General features: G+C 36.6%; 1 protein-coding gene across 3 annotated transcripts in view; it reads left to right on the top strand.

Annotated features, from left to right (window-relative positions):
- The window catches only part of RNF138 (ring finger protein 138), a 42,289-nt gene that overhangs the window by 1,982 nt on the left and 21,284 nt on the right, over positions 1 to 19,023 (top strand). The gene's annotated exons all lie outside the window — the stretch shown is intronic.

Raw genomic sequence — 19,023 nt, 5'->3', positions numbered from 1 at the left:
ATTTTGAGGAACCTCCATACTGCTTTCCACAATGGTTGAACTAATTTACATTCCCACCAGCAGTGTAGGAGGGTTCCCCTTTCTCCACAACCTCGCCAACATTTGTTGTTGTTTGTCTTTTGGATGGTGGCGATCCTTACTGGTGTGAGGTGATATCTCATTATGGTTTTAATTTGCATTTCTCTGATAACTAGCGACGTGAAGCATCTTTTCATGTGTCTGTTGGCCATCTGAATTTCTTCTTTGGAGAACTGTCTGTTCAGATCCTCTGCCCATTTTTTAATTGGATTATTTGTTTTTTGTTTGTTGAGGTATGTGAGCTCTTTATATATTTTGCATGTCAGCCTTTTATTGGATCTGTCATTTATGAATATATTCTCCGATACTGTAGGATGCCTTTTTCTATTGATGGTGTCCTTTGCTGTACAGAAGCTTTTTAGCTTAATATAGTCCCACTTGTTCATTTTTGCTTTTTTTTCCCTTGCCTGGGGAGATATGTTCATGAAGAAGTCACTCATGTTTATGTCCATGAGATTTTTGCCTATGTTTTTTTCTAAGAGTTTTATGGTTTCATGACTTACATTCAGGTCTTTGATCCATTTCAAATTTACTTTCTCTTACATGTAGCTGTCCAGTTTTGCCAGCACCATCTGTTGAAGAGACTGTCATTTCCCCATTGTATGTCCATGGCTCCTTTATTGTATATTAATTGGCCATATATGTTTGTGTTAATGTTTCAAGTCTCTATTCTGTTCCACTGGTCTGTGGCTCTGTTCTTGTGGCAATACCAAATTGATTTGATTACTGTGGCTTTGTAGTAGAGCTTGAAGTTGGGGAGTGAGATCCCCCCAACTTTGTTCTTCCTTCTCAGGATTGCTTTGGCTATTCATCGTCTTTGGTGGTTCCTTATGAATTCTTGAACTATTTGTTCCAGTTCATTGAAGAATGCTGTTGGTAATTTGATAGGGATTGCATCGAATCTGTATATTGCTTTGGGCAGGATGGCCATTTTGACGATATTAATTCTTCCTAGCCAGGAGCATGGGATGAGTTTCCATTTGTTAGTGTCCTCTTTAATTTCTCTTAAGAGTGTCTTATAGTTTTCAGGGTATAGGTCTTTCACTTCCTTGGTTAGGTTTATTCCTAGGTATTTTATTCTTTTTGATGCTATTGTGAATGGAATTGTTTTCCTGCTTTCTCTTTCTAGTAGTTCATTGTTGGTGTATAGGAAAGCCACAGATTTCTGTGTGTTAATTTTATATCCTGCAACTTTGCTGAATTCCATTATTAGTTCTAGTAGTTTTGGAGTGGAGTCTTTAGGGTTTTTTATGTACAATATCATGTCATCTGCAAATAGTGACAGTTTGACTTCTTCTTTACCAATCTGGATTCCTTGTATTTCTTTGTTTTGTCTAATTGTCGTGGCTAGGACCTCCAGTACTATGTTGAATAACAGTGGGGAGAGTGGGCATCCCTGTCTTGTTCCCGATCTCAGAGGAAAAGCTTTCAGCCTCTCGCTCGTCAGTACAATGTTGGCTGTGGGTTTATTGTATACGGCCTTTATTATGTTGAGGTACTTGCCCTTTATGCCCATTTTGTTGAGAGTTTTTATCATGAATGGATGTTGAATTTTGTCGAATGCTTTTTCAGCATCTATGGAGATGATCATGTGGTTTTTGTCCTTCTTTTTGTTGATATGGTGGATGACATTGATGGATTTTCGAATGCCTGGGATGAATCCCACTTGGTCATGGTGTATGATCCTTTTGATGTATTTTTGAATTCGGTTTGCTAATATTTTGTTGAGTATTTTTGTATCTATGTTCATCAGGGATATTGGTCTGTAGTTTTCTTTTTTGGTGGGGTTTTTGCCTGGTTTTGGTATTAGGGTGATGTTGGCTTCATAGAATGGGTTTGGGAGTATTCCCTCCTCTTCTATTTTTAAGGAAAACTTTAAGGAGAATGGGTATTATGTCTTCTCTGTATGTCTGATAAAATTCTGAAGTAAATCCATCTGGCCCGGAGGTTTTGTTCTTGGGTAGTTTTTTGATTACCGTTTCAATTTTGTTCCTGGTAATTGGTCTGTTTAGATTTTCTGTTTCTTTCTGGGTCAGTCTTGGAAGGTTATATTTTTCCAGGAAGTTGTCCATTTCTCCTAGGTTTTCCAGCTTGTTAGCATATAGGTTTTCATAGTATTCTCTAATAATTCTTTGTATTTCTGTGGGGTCCGTCGTGATTTTTCCTTTCTCGTTTCTGATTCTGTTGATGTGTGTTAATTCTCTTTTTCTCTTAATAAGTCTGGCTAGAGGCTTATCTATTTTGTTTATTTTCTCGAAAAACCAGCTCTTGGTTTCATTGATTTTTTTCTGTTGTTTTATTCTTCTCAATTTTATTTATTTCTTCTCTGATCTTTATTATGTCCCTCCTTCTGCTGACCGTAGGCCTCTTTGTTCTTCTTTTTCCAATTTCGATAATTGTGACATTAGACTATTCATTTGTTCTTCCTTCTTTAAATATGCTTGGAATGCTATATACTTTCCTCTTAAGATTGCTTTTGTTGTGTCCCACAGAAGTTGGGGCTTTGTGTTTTTGTTGTCATTTGTTTCCATATATTGCTGGATCTCCATTTTAATTTGGTCGTTGATCCACTGATTATTTAGGAGCATGTTGTTAAGCCTCCATGTGTTTGTGAGCCTTTTTGCTTTGTACAATTTATTTCTAGTTTTATACCTTTGTAGTCTGAAAAGTTGGTTGGTAGGATTTCAGTGTTTTGGAATTTACTGAGACTCTTTTTGTGGCCTAGTATGTGGTCTATTCTGGAGAATGTTCCATGTGCACTTGAGAAGAATGTGTGTCCTGTTGCTTTTGGATGAAGAGTTCTTTAGATGTCTATTAGGTCCATCTGTTCTAGTGTGTTGTTCAGTGCCTCTGTGTCCTTACTTATTTTCTGTCTAGTGGATCTGTCCTTTGGAGTGAGTGGTGTGTTAAAGTCTCCCAAAATGAATGCATTGCATTCTATTTCCTCCTTTAATTCTGCTAGTATTTGTTTCACATATGTTGGTGCTTCTGTATTGCGTGCATATATATTTATAATGGTTGTATCCTCTTGTTGGACTGAGCCCTTTATCATTGTGTTATGTCCTTCTTTATCTCTTGTTACTTTCTTTGTTTTGAAGTCTATTTTGTCTGATACTAGTATTGCAAACCTACTTTTTTCTCCTTGTTGTTTGCATGAAATATCTTTTTCCATCCCTTGACTTTTAATCTGTGCATGTCTTTCGGTTTGAGGTGAGTCTCTTGTAAGCAGCATATAGATGGGTCTTGCTTATTTATCCATTCTATTACTCTGTGTCTTTTGATTGGTGCATTCAGTTCATTTACATTTAGGGTGATTATTGAAAGATATGTACTTATTGACATTGCAGGTTTTAGATGCGTGGTTACCAAAGGTTCAAGGTTAGCTTCTTTACTACCTTACTGTCTAACTTAACTCACTTATTGAGCTATTATAAATGTAGCCTGATGATTATTTCTCTCCCTTCTTATTCCTCCTCCTCCATTCTTCATATGTTGGATGTTTTGTTCTGTGCTCTTTCTAGAAGTGCTCCCATCTAGAGCATTCTCTCTAAGATACCCTGTAAAGGTGGTTTGTGGGAGGCAAATTCCCTCAACTTTTGCTTGTCTGGGAATTGTTTAATTCCTCCTTCATATTTAAATGATAATTGTGCTGGATACAGTATCCTTGGTTCAAGGCCCTTCTGTTTCATTGCATTAAATATATCATGCCATTCTCTTCTGGCCTGTAAGGTTTCTGTTGAGAAGTCTGATGATAGCCTGATGGGTTTTCCTTTGTAGGTGACCTTTTTTCTCTCTCTGGCTGCCTTTAATACTCTGTCCTTGTCCTTGATCTTTCCCATTTTAATTATTATGTGTCTTGGTGTTGTCCTCTTTGGGTCCTTCCTATTGGGAGTTCTGTGTACTTCCGTAGTCTGAGAAACTATTTCCTCCCCCAGTTTGGGGAAGTTCTCAGCAATTATTTCTTCAAAGACACTTTCTATCCCTTTTTCTCTCTCTTCTTCTGGTACCCCTATAATGCAGATATTGTTCCTTTTGGATTGGTCACAGAATTCTCTTAATATTGCTTCATTCCTGGAGGTCCTTTTTTTCTCTCTGCATCAGCTTCTGTGCGTTCCTGTTCTCTGGTTTCTATTCCATCAATGGCCTCTTGCATCTTATCTATTCTGCTTATAAATCCTTCCAGAGATTGTTTCACTGCTGTAATCTCCCTCCGGACGTCATCCCATAGCTCTTTTATATTTCTCTGCAGGTCCATCAGCATGTTTATGATTTTTGTTTTGAATTGTTTTTCAGGAAGACTGGTTAGGTGTATCTCCTTCTCAGGGGTTGTGATTTTGCTCTGTATCAAATTTTTCTGCCTTTTCATGATGATAGAGGTAGTTTGCGGAGCTGGGGCATGTGACAACTGGGAGAACGTCCCTTCTTGTTGGTTTGTGGCCTTCCTCTCCTGGGAGAACAGTGACCTCTAGCGGCTTGTGCTGGGCAGCCGCGCGCAGACGGGTCCTCTGATTCTTGCCCGGCTGCTATGGAGTTTAGCTCCGCAGTTGCTGTGGGTGTGGCCTGCCTCGGGCTGCTGCTCCGATATGGCGGAGCCATGTCATTGGGGAAATGGCCAGGAGGCCGTTTATCTCTGTGAGGGGCCTCCGAGCAGCCCTGCTGCACAGGGGGTTAGGGTGCCCAGAATTCCCCGGGATTCCCAGCTGCTGGGCTAAGTGTCCCGGGACGCTTCCGTCCAGCAGTGGGGTCCCTGTCCCTTTAAGACTTTCAAAAAGCACTCGCTTTTCTTTGTTCCCGGGGCGCCGGCCGTGGGGACCCGCTCACAGGTCTTACTGTCCTGTTTCCCTAGTTTACAGCACCCACGCACGCACTGTATCTGTGCTCTGGTGTGGATGGCTGGGGCTGGGTGTTTAGCAGTCCTGGGCTCCCTCTCCCTCCCCACTCCGACTCCTGTCCTCCTGCCAGGAGCTGGGGTGAGGGGCGCTCGGGTCCCGTCTGGCCACGGCTTGTGTCTTATCCCCTTCGCTAGGCGCTGGGTTCTCGCTGGTGTGAATGTAGTCTGGCTATTGTCCTGTCTTCTGGTCTCTCTTTTAGGGAGAGTTGTATTTGTTGTATTTTCAAAAATATATGTGGTTTTGCGAGAAGATTTCCGCTGCTCTACTCATGCCGCCATTTTGGCTCCGCCTCTCCCAGGTACTCGCCAGTTGCTTTTTTACTGTCAGTGTGAGATGAATGACGGTCTGAAATTACTTTATTATTTGGTACAACAAATGCACATTTTGGAAAAATATTTTGAGATGTCTAGGTGTGCACTTTTAACCTGTCAATATTTGTTACATAACTCAGTGCCACTCCCGTGCTTGTGCTGCCAGTGGGTGGAAGGTAGGGGCTGAAGGCAGAGTGGGAGGATGTGTAGGGTTCTTCTGGACAGAATCATTTCAGTGGCTCTTTGGGTCATTGACCTCATAGAACTCACTGTATCGTTAGCTCCCCTCTAAGCTTCAGCAGTTCTTTCTAGTTCACGTCCCTGTGGGTCATTTTAAATCACAGTAATTTGGCTTGATGTCAAGGCTATGGAATAGAGTGGAGGTGATTTTTGAGAACCTTTCTTAAATCATCTCATTGAGCTTGGATGGGACCAGACAAGATGTGGAAATGAAACATAATGTTGATTAGAGGAACCGGACACTTCGTGCCCTGTCGCACTCCTCCATCCCCTCTTTTACCATCATATCCTCTCTCAAACACACACAATGGTTTGAAGGTTCTGGCTGAACAATGAATTAAAAGAAGGTAGTGGGACAAAAAGGTTTATTTGGAAGGGGTGATAAGGGTGGAACATGGTCTCAATTGACTGGAACGAGTTTGGTGGGGAAATATAAATCTGTTTTAAATAATCTAGTTTACTGTGTTATTTGCTGAAGTTAAGTTTTCATTGCTCTTTCAACCACAGAAAAGGATTTGCCCACCGACTTACTCCAAAGGAGCAAATTCCTTATCATTAGGATAACTTGACCAAAATAGAAATTCCCATTTAATCCCTGTTCATTCCTGCAAACAGCAGTTGAGTGCTGTCTGTATGCCAGGTACAGGGAACATGAAGTGCTCTTTCCCTGGAGACTTTTAATAAGCTAATGGAGAAGACCTGTGTGTAAATGTGTTTGATGGAGAAAAGATTTGGTTGGAAAACTTTATTTGAGCATTGAGAACAGGTGTCTGGATCAGCTTTTGAGTTAGAGGAGATTTCCTGCATGAAGTAATACTTGAGGTCACAATTGGTGTTAGGGTCCATTGGGAGATGCCCTCATTAGGTTTATAGCAGACGCCGAGGCAAAGGGGGATTACAGAGGATGACTATCTGGACTACAGAGTTTGGCTGGAGATGGATGAGTATAGTGGAGATGAAGCTTAGAGATATTGGCAGGAACTTTCTGTGTAAGCCAATGTGAACTTTTTTCTGAAAGGCATAGATACCTACCTGTTCAGTCATTTTTGGCAGAGAGCAGCATGGTCGTGTTTCAGTTTTAGAAAGTTCACATCAGTGGCGTGGTGCCACTTGGTAGTGGTGAGAATATTGAAGAGGTCATTCATTGCTGTGTCAGAGAGAAATGGTTAGAACTTGAACTGAGGTAATGAAAGTGGGAATGGAGAGAACGATTCTTGACATCTTAAGGAAATTGTGTAAGATTTGATGGTTGTGTGTCCAATGGCTAAGTCTATATACAGAGATCTGGAATACATGAAGCTAGAGCTACAATGAGTGTGCATGTAGCTGCTGAGGGAGGTGCATGCCCTGAGAGATGGAAGAGGGCCTAGATAGAACAAGGTGCTGGAAAATGTGTTTAAATATGGAGTGGAGAAAAGAGCAGCGTGAGGAGGAATGGACAGGCCAGGACGAAAACCAGAGTAGAATGTGATGGAGGAAATTAAGAATTTTCAGGAAACATAATCATCAGTGTTAGAGGCCTTAGAGTGGTCAGATGTATAATTTTGAAAAACATGTGAAAATGAATTAAGAATATTTAAGTTCAGCAGGTATTCCAAGTAAGGTTTCAGAAGAAGGTACAGACTACTGGCATAGCAGTCAGGTATTTATCGTTTTTGGTGTTTTCCTTGTAATTTTCAACCAAACCAAACTTCCTGTACACTGTCAAAAGTAAGCTCCATCCCAGTGAAAGTCAGATATAACAAGCTGATGCCTTGCTTTACTCTTAAAAATGGAAATCTAATCTCCTTGCTTGGGGCATCCTTATAAGGAGGCATCTTTTAAAATGAGCTGATGTAAATCAGCTTCCACTTCTCATTAAGCACAGATTCCTGTAATTCTCTACCAGCCTGCTCTAGATTATCCAGTATCTGAGTTTTCAGTTTATATTTCTTACAGTCTTAACAATTCTATCAGTATCTTGTGAGCAGTTGTGTTCTCAGTATATATTTCCTTAATTTCTTCTATACTTGTTATAATCCACAAGCCAGGCTTATATGGGTTCTTACTGATAGAATAAATGTGCTTTTGGCCATCTTTTTTTCTTAAGGTTTTTAAGACCTTATCTAAATCCTCTTGACAAACATTTATAAAATGGCGTAATTAAAAAACAACTACGCTATTGATTTATGTAACAGAAGAGTACCTAATTTTAAGTCCTGAAGACTTACTTGAAATGTATGATTTTTTTTTTTTAAAGTTTAAGTTACTTGGAATGATTTTGGTTATAGACTAGGAAAACAAGAGGTGCTGGATTTATAATTAATTAGTTAATACTAAAATCAAGAGCATGTTGGTCATTTTTTTCTCCCAACAACTGTTGACCAGTCTCTTGTTAGGAGAATAGATAAGAAGAGAAGTTCACCAGGCATCTGCTAGTTTAAAGTTGAGAGAAACTTAAGATAACCTTTTAAGTTGTTTCAGGGTAGTCCACTCTCCTAAAGATGCAGACTCCTTTGATATGTCAAAATAGTTTTAGTAATCTTGATTTACACTCTTTTCTTCCCCCTTGTACTTTGTTTTGAAATAAGCTCTATCTAGCAAATTCATTAGTCCAGCCAAAAGGAGATGAAGAATAAGCAGTTTTTTCAATCTGAGGAGTTGTGCTTGGTGGGTCAGAGGAAATAACGGTAAATTGGAGATAAAAGACCTGAGTAACTTCCCTTGTACTTCTTATCACGGTTCATAATCACATTTTTGGAATCAGATGATTAGATTAATGTCATTCTTAGGAGTTAGACTGTGAGCTCTGTACAGGTAGCAACCTAGATTTACTTATACTTACTGACCTGTTATGTGCATTCAGTATTGAGTAATGAAATATACGGTTGGTGCTGGAAGACCACTGCTTACTAGCTGAATCACTTGGTCAGGTCATTCAGGGGTGCTAGGTAAGGAGTGATGAACAGATAGATGTGATCCCTGCCCTTGGAGCTGGCATTGGTGAGACATTTTAATTAAAACAAACACTTGGATAAACATGTGATTATAAACTTATGGGGGTTGGGAAGAAAGAGAGAGAGGTACAGTTGGGGGCAGAGAGAGGGAGGGAGAGAAAATAGCAAGGGCACCACATCTAGGATGGGTTGGTGGTCTTTCTGGGCTGTAAGTAATGTGTAGATACTTGTGGAGAGCAGTGTTTGTGTGTAGACTATTCTGGGGAGAGGGAGCATTCTGGGCAAAGACCCTGAGGTATTAGGAACTTTTCAGGGCAGATAGTAGGAACATGCAAGCCTAATAAAGAAGCATCTTTTAGCCTTCAGCCTCTTAGAGGTTTCTTTTTATTTTTTAAGTCTTAGTTTCCTTATCTGTAAAATAAAGGAACTTTTTATTTATTTTTAAGAATTCAAAATAATGAATGTAAAGTTTCTGTAACTCTGCTTATAGCACAAATTAAGTACTCCATAAATACTTACTGCTATTTGTATAAATGTCTTGTTGCTTTCCACAAAATTGAGTTAACTTACAAAATACCATTAGTACTAAGAAAGTGCACACACATCACATTATCTTTGCCAACTTTTTTTGCAACTTTGGTAGTTTAATACAATTATGGTGTCTAGAAATCACTTTAAAATCTGTTTCTTTAGTTGCTAGCAAGGCTGTCTGCATTTTTCCATATTTTTATATGCTAATTTATAGTTTTATTATTCACAGAGTGTGATCTGGGAACATTTGTGATCATTTCTATGACTACATTTTAATGGTGTATTATAATTTATTAATTAAACTTACATTGTTTTCCGTTTTAGTTGCTTTGCTTTCATATGTTATTATGTCATACATTCAAATATGAGGCACTGGATTCTCTAAAGTTACAATGCTAGGCAATTTTTTCTATTTGTTGAATCTTTTTAAAAAATTTGTCCATTTTATGGATTCACTTAGCATCTACTGAGATACGTGATGTGTGCCTTTGAATCTTAATTTGCCATTCTTATTAATTTCACCTCAAAATTTCTTCAAGGGAATCCTTTTTCTGTTGCTTTAAAAGCCTTTTTAAAACAACTTAATTCTTTGGGGACTCTTCACTTCCATTACTTTTGCTGTTTTAGTGCAATATAATAGGACGTGTTAAATGGTTTTTGGGGATATCATACATACAGACCAGTCTTTCACAGGACCTGAATTCTCTTAAGTCCCGTCAGGGTAGGGATTTTTGTCACTTCCCCCTGGTTGTGTACCTAGTGTATGTTAGGTGGGAAGTACTTAATATGTATTTATCAAGTGAATATTCATTATAAAATATGGACATAAGTAAAAGAAAAATCAGGTTACGTTTATTATTTTTGCTTTTTAAGAATAACTTTTTTACACTTTTTATTTTGAGGTCATTGCAGATTCACATGTAGTTGTAAGAAATAATATGCAACTCCTGTGTTCCCTGACCCAGCATTCCCCAATGTAATATTTTGTAAATATAACCAGTGTATATACATTGATGAAGAACATTTCCATCACCACAAAATTGCTCACATAGCCCTTTTTATAGCCACACCCACTTTCCTCTCAATCCCACTCCACTCTTCCTCAGCAGGCACTAATTTTCTCGTGTTCTCCATTTCTGTAATTTTGTCATTTTAAGAATCTTACATATTGCATGACTCTGTAAATACAGTAAAAACCATTCAGTTGTATACTTCAGATGGATGAATTTTATGGTATGTGAATTATATCTCAATAGAGCTGTTACCAAAAAAAGAATTAGGTACCTTAATGTTACATTAATGGAATCATACAATATGTAACCTTTTGAGATTTCTTTTTCATTCAGCATAATTCTCTGGAGATTCAGGTTGTTGGGTGTGTATATCAGCTGTTAGTCCCTTTATTGCTGAGTCTGCACGCATATGCCTTATGGCTGCTACCACATTCTTGTCTGCCATTCACCAACTGATGGACATCAGGAATAGCCAGTTTTTGACTATTACAAATAAAGTTGCTATAAATATTCATGTGCAGGCTTTTATGTGAACATAAGCCTTTAGTTCTCTGGATAAATGCCCCAAAATGCAATTATTGGGTCAAAATGGTAGTTGGATTTTTTGTTTTTTAAGAACATGCCAAATTGTTTTCCAGTATCTGTACCATTTTATATTTCCATCAGCAATGTACGAGGGATCCATTTTTTTGCATTCTCACCAGCATTTCCAGTTGTCATTATTTAAAAATTTTAGCCATGTTAGCAGATGTGTTAGTGATATTTCTTGAATTTAATTTCTGTTTCTCTAATGGCTGATGATGTTGAACATCTTTTTTGTATGCTCATTTACCGTCTGTGTATCTTCTCAGGTAAAGGCACATCTCTTCATGTCTTGCTGGTGTTGTAATTGGATGGTTTCCTTTGTAACCACTGGGCTTTGAGACTTGGTTATGTGTTCCCTGATTTTAGTCCTGTGTTTTTTTTCCAGTGTGTGGTTTGTCTTTTTTATCCTCTTAACAGAGTTAAAAGCAGTGTTTTGCACAGCAAATGTTTTTAATTTTTAGGAAATCCACTTATTATTTCTTCCTTTTATGGAATGTGCTTTAAACATTAAGTTTAAGAACCCTGTATAGCTCTGTATTGAGAATATTTTTTCCTGTTTTTTTTCCTGCATGTTTTATAGTTTAAAGTTTTACATTTAACTATTAGCATCCTATAGCTGCTGTAACAAATTACTACAAACTTGTTGGCGCTTAAAACAACAGAAACTTATTTTCTACAATTCTGGAGGCTGGAAGTCAGAAATCAACTTAAATGGATCCAAATCAAGGTGTTGGCAGGACCTCAGGCCCCAGGGGCCACACCACTTCAACCCCCACCTCTCTCATAAAGTGCTTTCACTTTGTGTCAAATCTCTCTGCCTCTCTTACAGAGACACTTCAGATGGCATTTAATACCACATAATTTCAGCTAATTTCCTCAGCCCCAAATGCTTTACTTCAGTTGGATCTGTCCTGTGGATGTATCTTTGGATGGCCATCTCCCAGTTTATTACAGTTCTTGATCCTTTTCTAGTTAATTTTTGTATTAGGTGGCTGACTTAGATTGAGGATAATTTTTTTGCCTGTGGATGTCCAGTTGCTCCCACATCATTTACTGAAAAGTCTATCTTTCCTCTATTAAATTGCTTTTGAACCTTTGTTAACCATTTTTGCTTTGTGAGGTATATTCTTGCCAGTCTTTAAAGAAGTTTCAATATTTAATAAAGCCCTCTTTTGCATTTATTACTTTATGTTTATTCAGCTAGAATTTTTGCTTCTTCCTTGTGTCCTTATGTTTTGAGTAAATATAAAGTCCTAAGTTAATATTAAACCTGTTTACTTTTTTAGTTTTTTTATAACTGTTTTTTATTGTTTTTGACGGTATCAGTAGTCTGTAGTAACATAGCTAACATTTGGAGAGTTTATGTTGTACAGTTTGTTCAATTCATTTATTACGTGTTGTAATTTTGGGGTTAGTTTTGGATTTTCCAAAAGAACAGTTTTGTCATCTAAGGTGGTGTTTGTTTCTTGCTTTTCTGTATTTTATGGCGTTAAATCTTTGTATAGCCATTGCCAATATTTTTTAAAATAAGTGCTAAATAGCAATTGTTGTATTTGTTCTACCTTTAAGTAAAAATTCATTCAACATTTGACTCAACATTTTTTGTACACCTGGTATGTCAGACACCGAGGAAGATGCACCCCTCACAGAACACATCATAAGTAGTTACTTCCTACTAAGTAAACACGTGGCTTCTAGGAAGGGGTTTAAAAGCTTTTTAATGACTGATTTATGCTTTAGTTCATTATAATTAATAATATAAATTAACCATATTCTATAATTTAGAACCATATTCTATAATTTATACTTTGTTATCCTTTTGGATCATATTAAGTATTTTAGACAAGAATAGATGTTGAGCTTTTTGAAGCTTCCTTAGGTACCCTTTAAGATGGTAACAATATAAACAAGAAAATTATAAATTTATATGTAGTGTATTTTGAAATTTATAGCTTTGTGCTCTGATAGAAAGCTATATTAGACAATTATTTTAAAGTTCGGTTGTGCTTGGTTTGCTAAGATTTATTTAGTAATAAAAAAAATTATTCCACAGGCTTTCTGTTAGACCATTGTGCCTGATTTAGGACTTCCGAGTGTATGCTTATAAGTAAAATTGATGAATCTATAAATTTTTTCTGGCTGGCCTTGTGAGTTTTGAAATTAAAGCCCCTATATATCTCATAAATAGAACTATTTGGATGATGTACTGTATTTGGATATACTTTGGAATGATGTATACTATATTTGGAATTTTGAAAATTTAACTTTGTAGTGAGTTATGTAAAATATGAATTAGTAAGTGTTTTGAATATTTTCCTTTCTCGTTTATAAAAATTTTACATTTTTTATTTAAAAATAATGACATGTTTCTTGGGATTTATTGGAATAGTACTTTCTAGATTTCACATTAAATATTATTAAGATCTTAATTTTCTACCTGGTCTAAGCACTATATAAGTATATTTTTAAATGACACTATTAATTTAAAAATGTAGTATTTTCTGTTATAAAGGCAATACATATTAAATGTAAACAACAGTAAAGTGTAAGAAAGGGTAAGTCCCCTTCATTCCTATTCCCCTTGCTAGAGGTGTAACCCTTGTTAAAAGATTGGTGTATTTTTTTCCAGCCTTCTTCTCAGGCATTTATAAACATATATGCACTTAAAAAAGCATATATGAGATCATATGATACACGTTACACAACTTGTCTTTTTACACTCAACAAACTCCCCTAACTTATCTTTGCCTGTCCTTACCTCTCCTTAATTTCCTATTTATTCTTTCCTTTCTTCCTTTAGATGACTTTTTTCTTTTGAGGAATTCAGTGGAGAAAAGCATAAAGGATAAAGAAACTGACTTCCATGTATCTATCACACAAAATTTAACTACTAAGTTTTTAAATATTTTAATCAAAATATTTAAAAAATAGGTAATATATTCGCACAGTTCGAAAAATCCAAAAATACAAACAGGTATAGAAATGAAGTTTCTTGTTGTCACTCCTTGTGTGCTCCCCTGTGGCACAGTATATGTCACTGTTGATTTTTCCTGGACCCTTTCAGATGCCTCATGTATGTGCACACATTCTTTCCCCTCCCTGTTTTTACACAAATGATGGTATATTGTATGCACTGAAAACTGTTATATTTGCATACAGTGTTTTCCCCAGGGAATATAAAACATTATAAATGCTGTTAAGATTTTCTTTATCAGTAATTATAACGAGTAATGCATAATTTTTCAGGCTGAATTTAAACTTTTAAATGTGAATGCATCTACAACCAATTTATTGTTTTGGGTATGTACACTTGAGGTACTTCCCCACCCCCGTTCTCCCCATGAGCTCTGTGGTTTTAAGGGATGGTTTTGTCAAGTTCGGTGATCACTAGGCATCCGTGGGTTTGCTGTGTTGCAGCAGAGTTGGGTCTTTGGAGAATATCTGAAAGTGCTGACTTTTCTGCATCTGTATTTTCTGTGTCACCCAAAAGAAAGTGGTGTAGCAAATGAACATTGGACAAAATTTAATTCGGGTACATTACAAAGGAGAGAGACACTTCATATGGATAAAAGGAGCAATCATAATCTTTTATGCATCTACCAACATTACAATATAGGTGAAAACTAGCAGAATTATAGGGGAGGATTGACAGACCCACAATCATCGTAAGATATTTAAATCCACTTCTTTGAAAGGGGATAATTTTCACTGATGATCACACAAGGGGAAGATCCTCAAAGTAGAAAAGGATTGGGATGTTCAACTGCTAGATCACATTAACAGATGAAAGGAAAGAAAGCATATGATCATTGCAGTAGATGCTGAAAGCATCTGCTGTTATAAAACGTCATAGCAGATTAAGAATAGAATGGAACTTTCTTTGATCCAAATTGTGGGTAGTGTCCTTAAAATCTATAGCAGATACACTGAACGATGAGCTAAGTGCTTTTCTCATCAGGAACTAGAGAAGGTTGTTTGCTTCACCCCTACCATTTAATATTCCATTCCAGGTTTTAGGCAATTCAGTGGGAAAAGAAGAAATAAGATATACAAAGATGGAAGAGGAAGAGAGAAAATTGTCATAATTTGCAGATGACAAAATTACATACAAGACCTAAGAGAAAAACTGACAAACGATGAGAACTAGTAGAGTGTACAGAGGTTAGTGGATACAAGAGCAGTACACAGAAGTCAGTAACATTTCTTCATACCAACAATAATTAGATAAAGATTTCAGTAGGAAAAACCTTACTTATAATGCAATAAAAAGTTTATGAGTATTTAGAATATTAGAATAAATCTAATGTACAAAGCTTCTGTAGGAAAAATTTTATTGGAAAATAAAAGGTCTGAATAAATGCATAAACATGACATTTATGGATAGAGCTTCAGTAAAATTAGGATGCCAGTTTCTCTCCAGATAATTCTAAAAATGCTAATGTAATTCCAATAAAACCTCAACATGATTTTTTTGGTAGAAGTTGGAGAATTGATTTAAAAATTTTGATGAGTTAATGACCGCAAAAGTATTAAGAATATTTGGAAAAAGTAGAACATAAGATAGAACCAATTCTACCAGGTGGTAACATATTATGCAATTTTAATAATTAGAATAGTACGGTGTTGATTCAGCAGTAGATAAATGATCAGTAGAACATACTAGAAAGCCCAGCAACCGTCCTGCACATGTATTAGAAATTTTATTTTTGATAGGTATGTCATGGCAAGTAAATAGGGAAAATATGGCTTATTCACTCCAGTAATACTTGGCAATGGCTTTGCATATGGAAACTTTACTGTATACTATACAAAAAAATATTTTTCAATAGTATTGAAAAAAAAATTCAAGTAAATTCGAAGCTCTCATTGCCTTTATGAAGCAATTCATGAATCTGGCAGCATCCCCTCTAGCAAGATGCTGCAAAGAGTTGCACAAAGTTTATGGTTTTTATAGATGGGTGGGGAAAGTGATTAACAAAAGAAAGGGATTGTTTCAGGCAAGATCACTTTCTCTTAGGGGGAAGAGCAAGGGGTTTTATAATGCAGATTACCTCGTCTTCTTTTAGGTAAAATGGAGAAGACTCATGTGACAGATCATCTTACGCATGATGCTGACCCAAAAATTCTTGACAGACTACATTCTGGGGGAGGTTGGAACTGTAATTAGATTTCGATGTTAAGCCCTGGTTTGGTGACTTGGTGCAGCATTAGTGACACCATATTGAGCTGTGTCTTTAATTTTAATAGACTAAAAACTTAAATGTAATGAGCAAAACTTATTTTAGAAGGGTGCAGAGGAATATCCAACCTTGAATTTTTAAGACTACAAAAACACCTACAGTAATCTTAGGAAAAGGTGATAAATTTAGACTACATTAAAAATAAAATTTTCCATTTCATAAGACCACTACCAAGGTTAAAGATGAGTGACAGATTGACCAGTGGTACTTTCTGTTGTTCTACAACAGATTATACCAGAGCAGAGCTCACTAAAACTCAGCTGAATAGGACCAGTCACTGAACTACACACTTCCCACAAAATGCCCAGCCTGGCTTCCTGGCTCAGTTTGGTCATGAGCGCTCTCGGAATAGATATTGTGTGGTTCTCCTTTATTATTTCCATACTTCTCAAGCCTCAGCCATCCCTTATAATACCCTCACCCCTTTAAAAAAAATCTTAGGGTAAAGTGTTCATTGGGGACTTTCAGGGTCTTTGTAAATGTTAATATTTTTATTAGGATTGCTTAGCTCTCTGTTAGTGTCTGTGATGGGGTTGCTCAGTAGTCTACCCCAATCATTTCCCCACAAGCCCTGTAAGTTTTAGTGTGCAGGTTTCCAGGGCACAGAGTTTTCCAGTGTTTATTGCATTTTACCAGAAATGCCTAAAGTATATAAAGCAAGTGATTTATTATCTAGAAGATGAACTTCTAGGTTTTAAGCCATTTTCCCTCAGAACATCGAGCACATCATTCTCCTGTTCGGTCGTCTGTCTTTTACTGCTGATAAGTTTGATACTAATCTGATTCTCTTTCCTTAGTAAGCTGTTTTTTTACTCCCTTTCTGGAAGCCAATAGAAGTTGGAAAAAAAAAACATTATTTAAAAATTTCAGTGATCTGTCTGGGTGTGGTTCTTTTAAAATTCACTGTACCAGGCATTCAGTTGTCTCTCATTCTGCAGACATATTTTAGCTCTGGAAGTTTTCTAGCAATTTTCTGTTTTTAAGCCCAGTTAGAAAATAAATTATAACCGGGTTATTACCCTTGTTTTTATTCTATTTAAAAAAATTTTAATGTAAGTATAATATACATAACAGAAAGTGCCCTGACATAAATGTCCAGCTCAATGAATTTTTCCCAAACTGAGGACACCTGTGTATTCGGCACCCATATCAAGCAACAGAACATTACCAGCACTCTTGAAACTCCTAATACTCGGCTCTCCAAGGAGTGTATCCCAGCCTCTTCCAGGATACCACTCTTCTGACTTGAGCAGTATAGTTTTACCTGCTCTTTGTACTTTAAATAGAATCATGCAGTTTTATGCTTTTTGCATCTGGCTTCTTTAGCCCAAGATTATGTTAATCCATTTTCATTCTCATTACAGCATACTGTAATTTCATTTTGTGTATATGCCACAATGTATTTAGTTATTCTATTCATGAACATTGGCGTGGCTTTTGGCTATTATTGCTAGTGTGGCTGTGAACTCTTTAGGAAATTTCTGATCATATGTGCAATTCTGTTCGGTATGTACTTTGGGGTGGAAAGAGTGGGCTACAGTAGATACTGCCACGTCGTTCTCCAAATGGTTGTATTAATTTTCCAGAAGGTTGTGTCTGTTTCACTCCCATAGCATTGCACATGAATTCAATACATGTGCAATACATGTTGCCTACATCCTCACCAGCACTTGGTATTTTTCACCTTTTTCATGTAAGTCCTGGTGGATATGTAGTGTTCTCATTTTACTATCTTAGTGAAATAGTAAATGTGCTTTGAAATTTTGCTTTATTTTATCCACTTTTGTGTGTGCATCTTGGCTGTTTGAGTCTTTGAATGTTCTATGTTTATTTTTAACTGTTAAATTAGCAAGCATATTGACTAACTTACCTACTAACATTTACTGTTCTGCTTCATTTCTTTCACTCAAGCTCCGTATTTTCATGCATGATTATCTCTTTGTGAGGAATTTTGCTGGTATGAACATTGTTAACAGTTTCACTTCCTTATTTAAAGAGGAAAGTAGCTTAATAGTTCGGTGACAGTGTTGTCTTCATAACTTTAGTTAATTCTTTTGGGTAGCTTATTAGACTTGGCTTTTGTAACGTTATTAAGTCTTGCTTCTTCTGTTTCTCTGATGCTTCTTCTCTGAACGCTCCTTTAAATGTTTATATTTCTCTTGATTGTTTCTTTAGTGCACTTCTGACCTTGTCTGCTCTCTGTATTTACCCCCTTGTTTCCAGATCCAGTTGTTCACTGTGTGTCACAACTTGAGACTTTTGTGGCTACTTTGTGCACTCATCATTCCTCTGTCATACCAACTCTTCCAACAGTTTCTAATCAGTTAATACGGTCACTTTCTACTCAGTCTTCTTTGCCAGTATTTCTAGCTTGGTGAGTGTAGTCTGTCACCTTTTACTCAGTCTTCTAAGTTAGAACTGCCTAGCTTTCTTGTACACCCACCAGTAATTGTCAACAATTCTCTTGGCTTTATTTTTTAACATAGGAAACTCCCATCATGGTCACAAATGCTGAGCACTGTGTCTCTCAGGAAGGGATCCTCTGTCCCTCTCTCCTCCTTCTAGTGCAGATCTTATCATGGTCTAGACCTTTCCGGTTAGTCTTGTTTTTTTGCTTTTTTTCTGACTCCTCTCTTCTTTTTTCTCTTGTACAGCCCCTTGATTAAAGAATGCAGACACTGACCAAAACAAATAATTTCAATTAAAATTTATTATTTAAAATTTTCAAAGTATAGACAATTAAACTTTCAGTTTTTAATTTAAACCAACTTAGAAATGACAGTTTTTGTAACTTTGTAGTATGCATACTTTGAAGTTATTAAAGGTCAAAATGGTACTCAGACTTTTGGGACACCCTCTCTGTAAGGATTTTAAAAAGTACTGATGCAAATTGCTATCCAGAAACTTAAAGCACATTCTCATATATCTTCTCTAATACTGGTTATAATTAGTATTTTTAAAACTAATTTTTAGTGTGACAACTGAAAAATGGTATATCAGTCTTGTTTACTTTGCATTTTTTTGACTGTAGGTTATGATGAATATTTCTAATGTTGTAATTTATGCTTTTTATTGGTAATCACTTCTAATGCTCCTTTATTGGTATTAGCTTCTATTTATGGAGCACTTGACTATTTAAAATATTGACGAGCATTTTACTGCATCACCTATTTTAATCCTCTGAACAACCCCGTCAA

Source organism: Manis pentadactyla, chromosome 6, assembly GCF_030020395.1.
Source record: "Manis pentadactyla isolate mManPen7 chromosome 6, mManPen7.hap1, whole genome shotgun sequence".
Taxonomy (NCBI): Eukaryota; Metazoa; Chordata; class Mammalia; order Pholidota; family Manidae; genus Manis; species Manis pentadactyla.
This window is presented reverse-complemented; position numbering and strand designations above follow the sequence as displayed.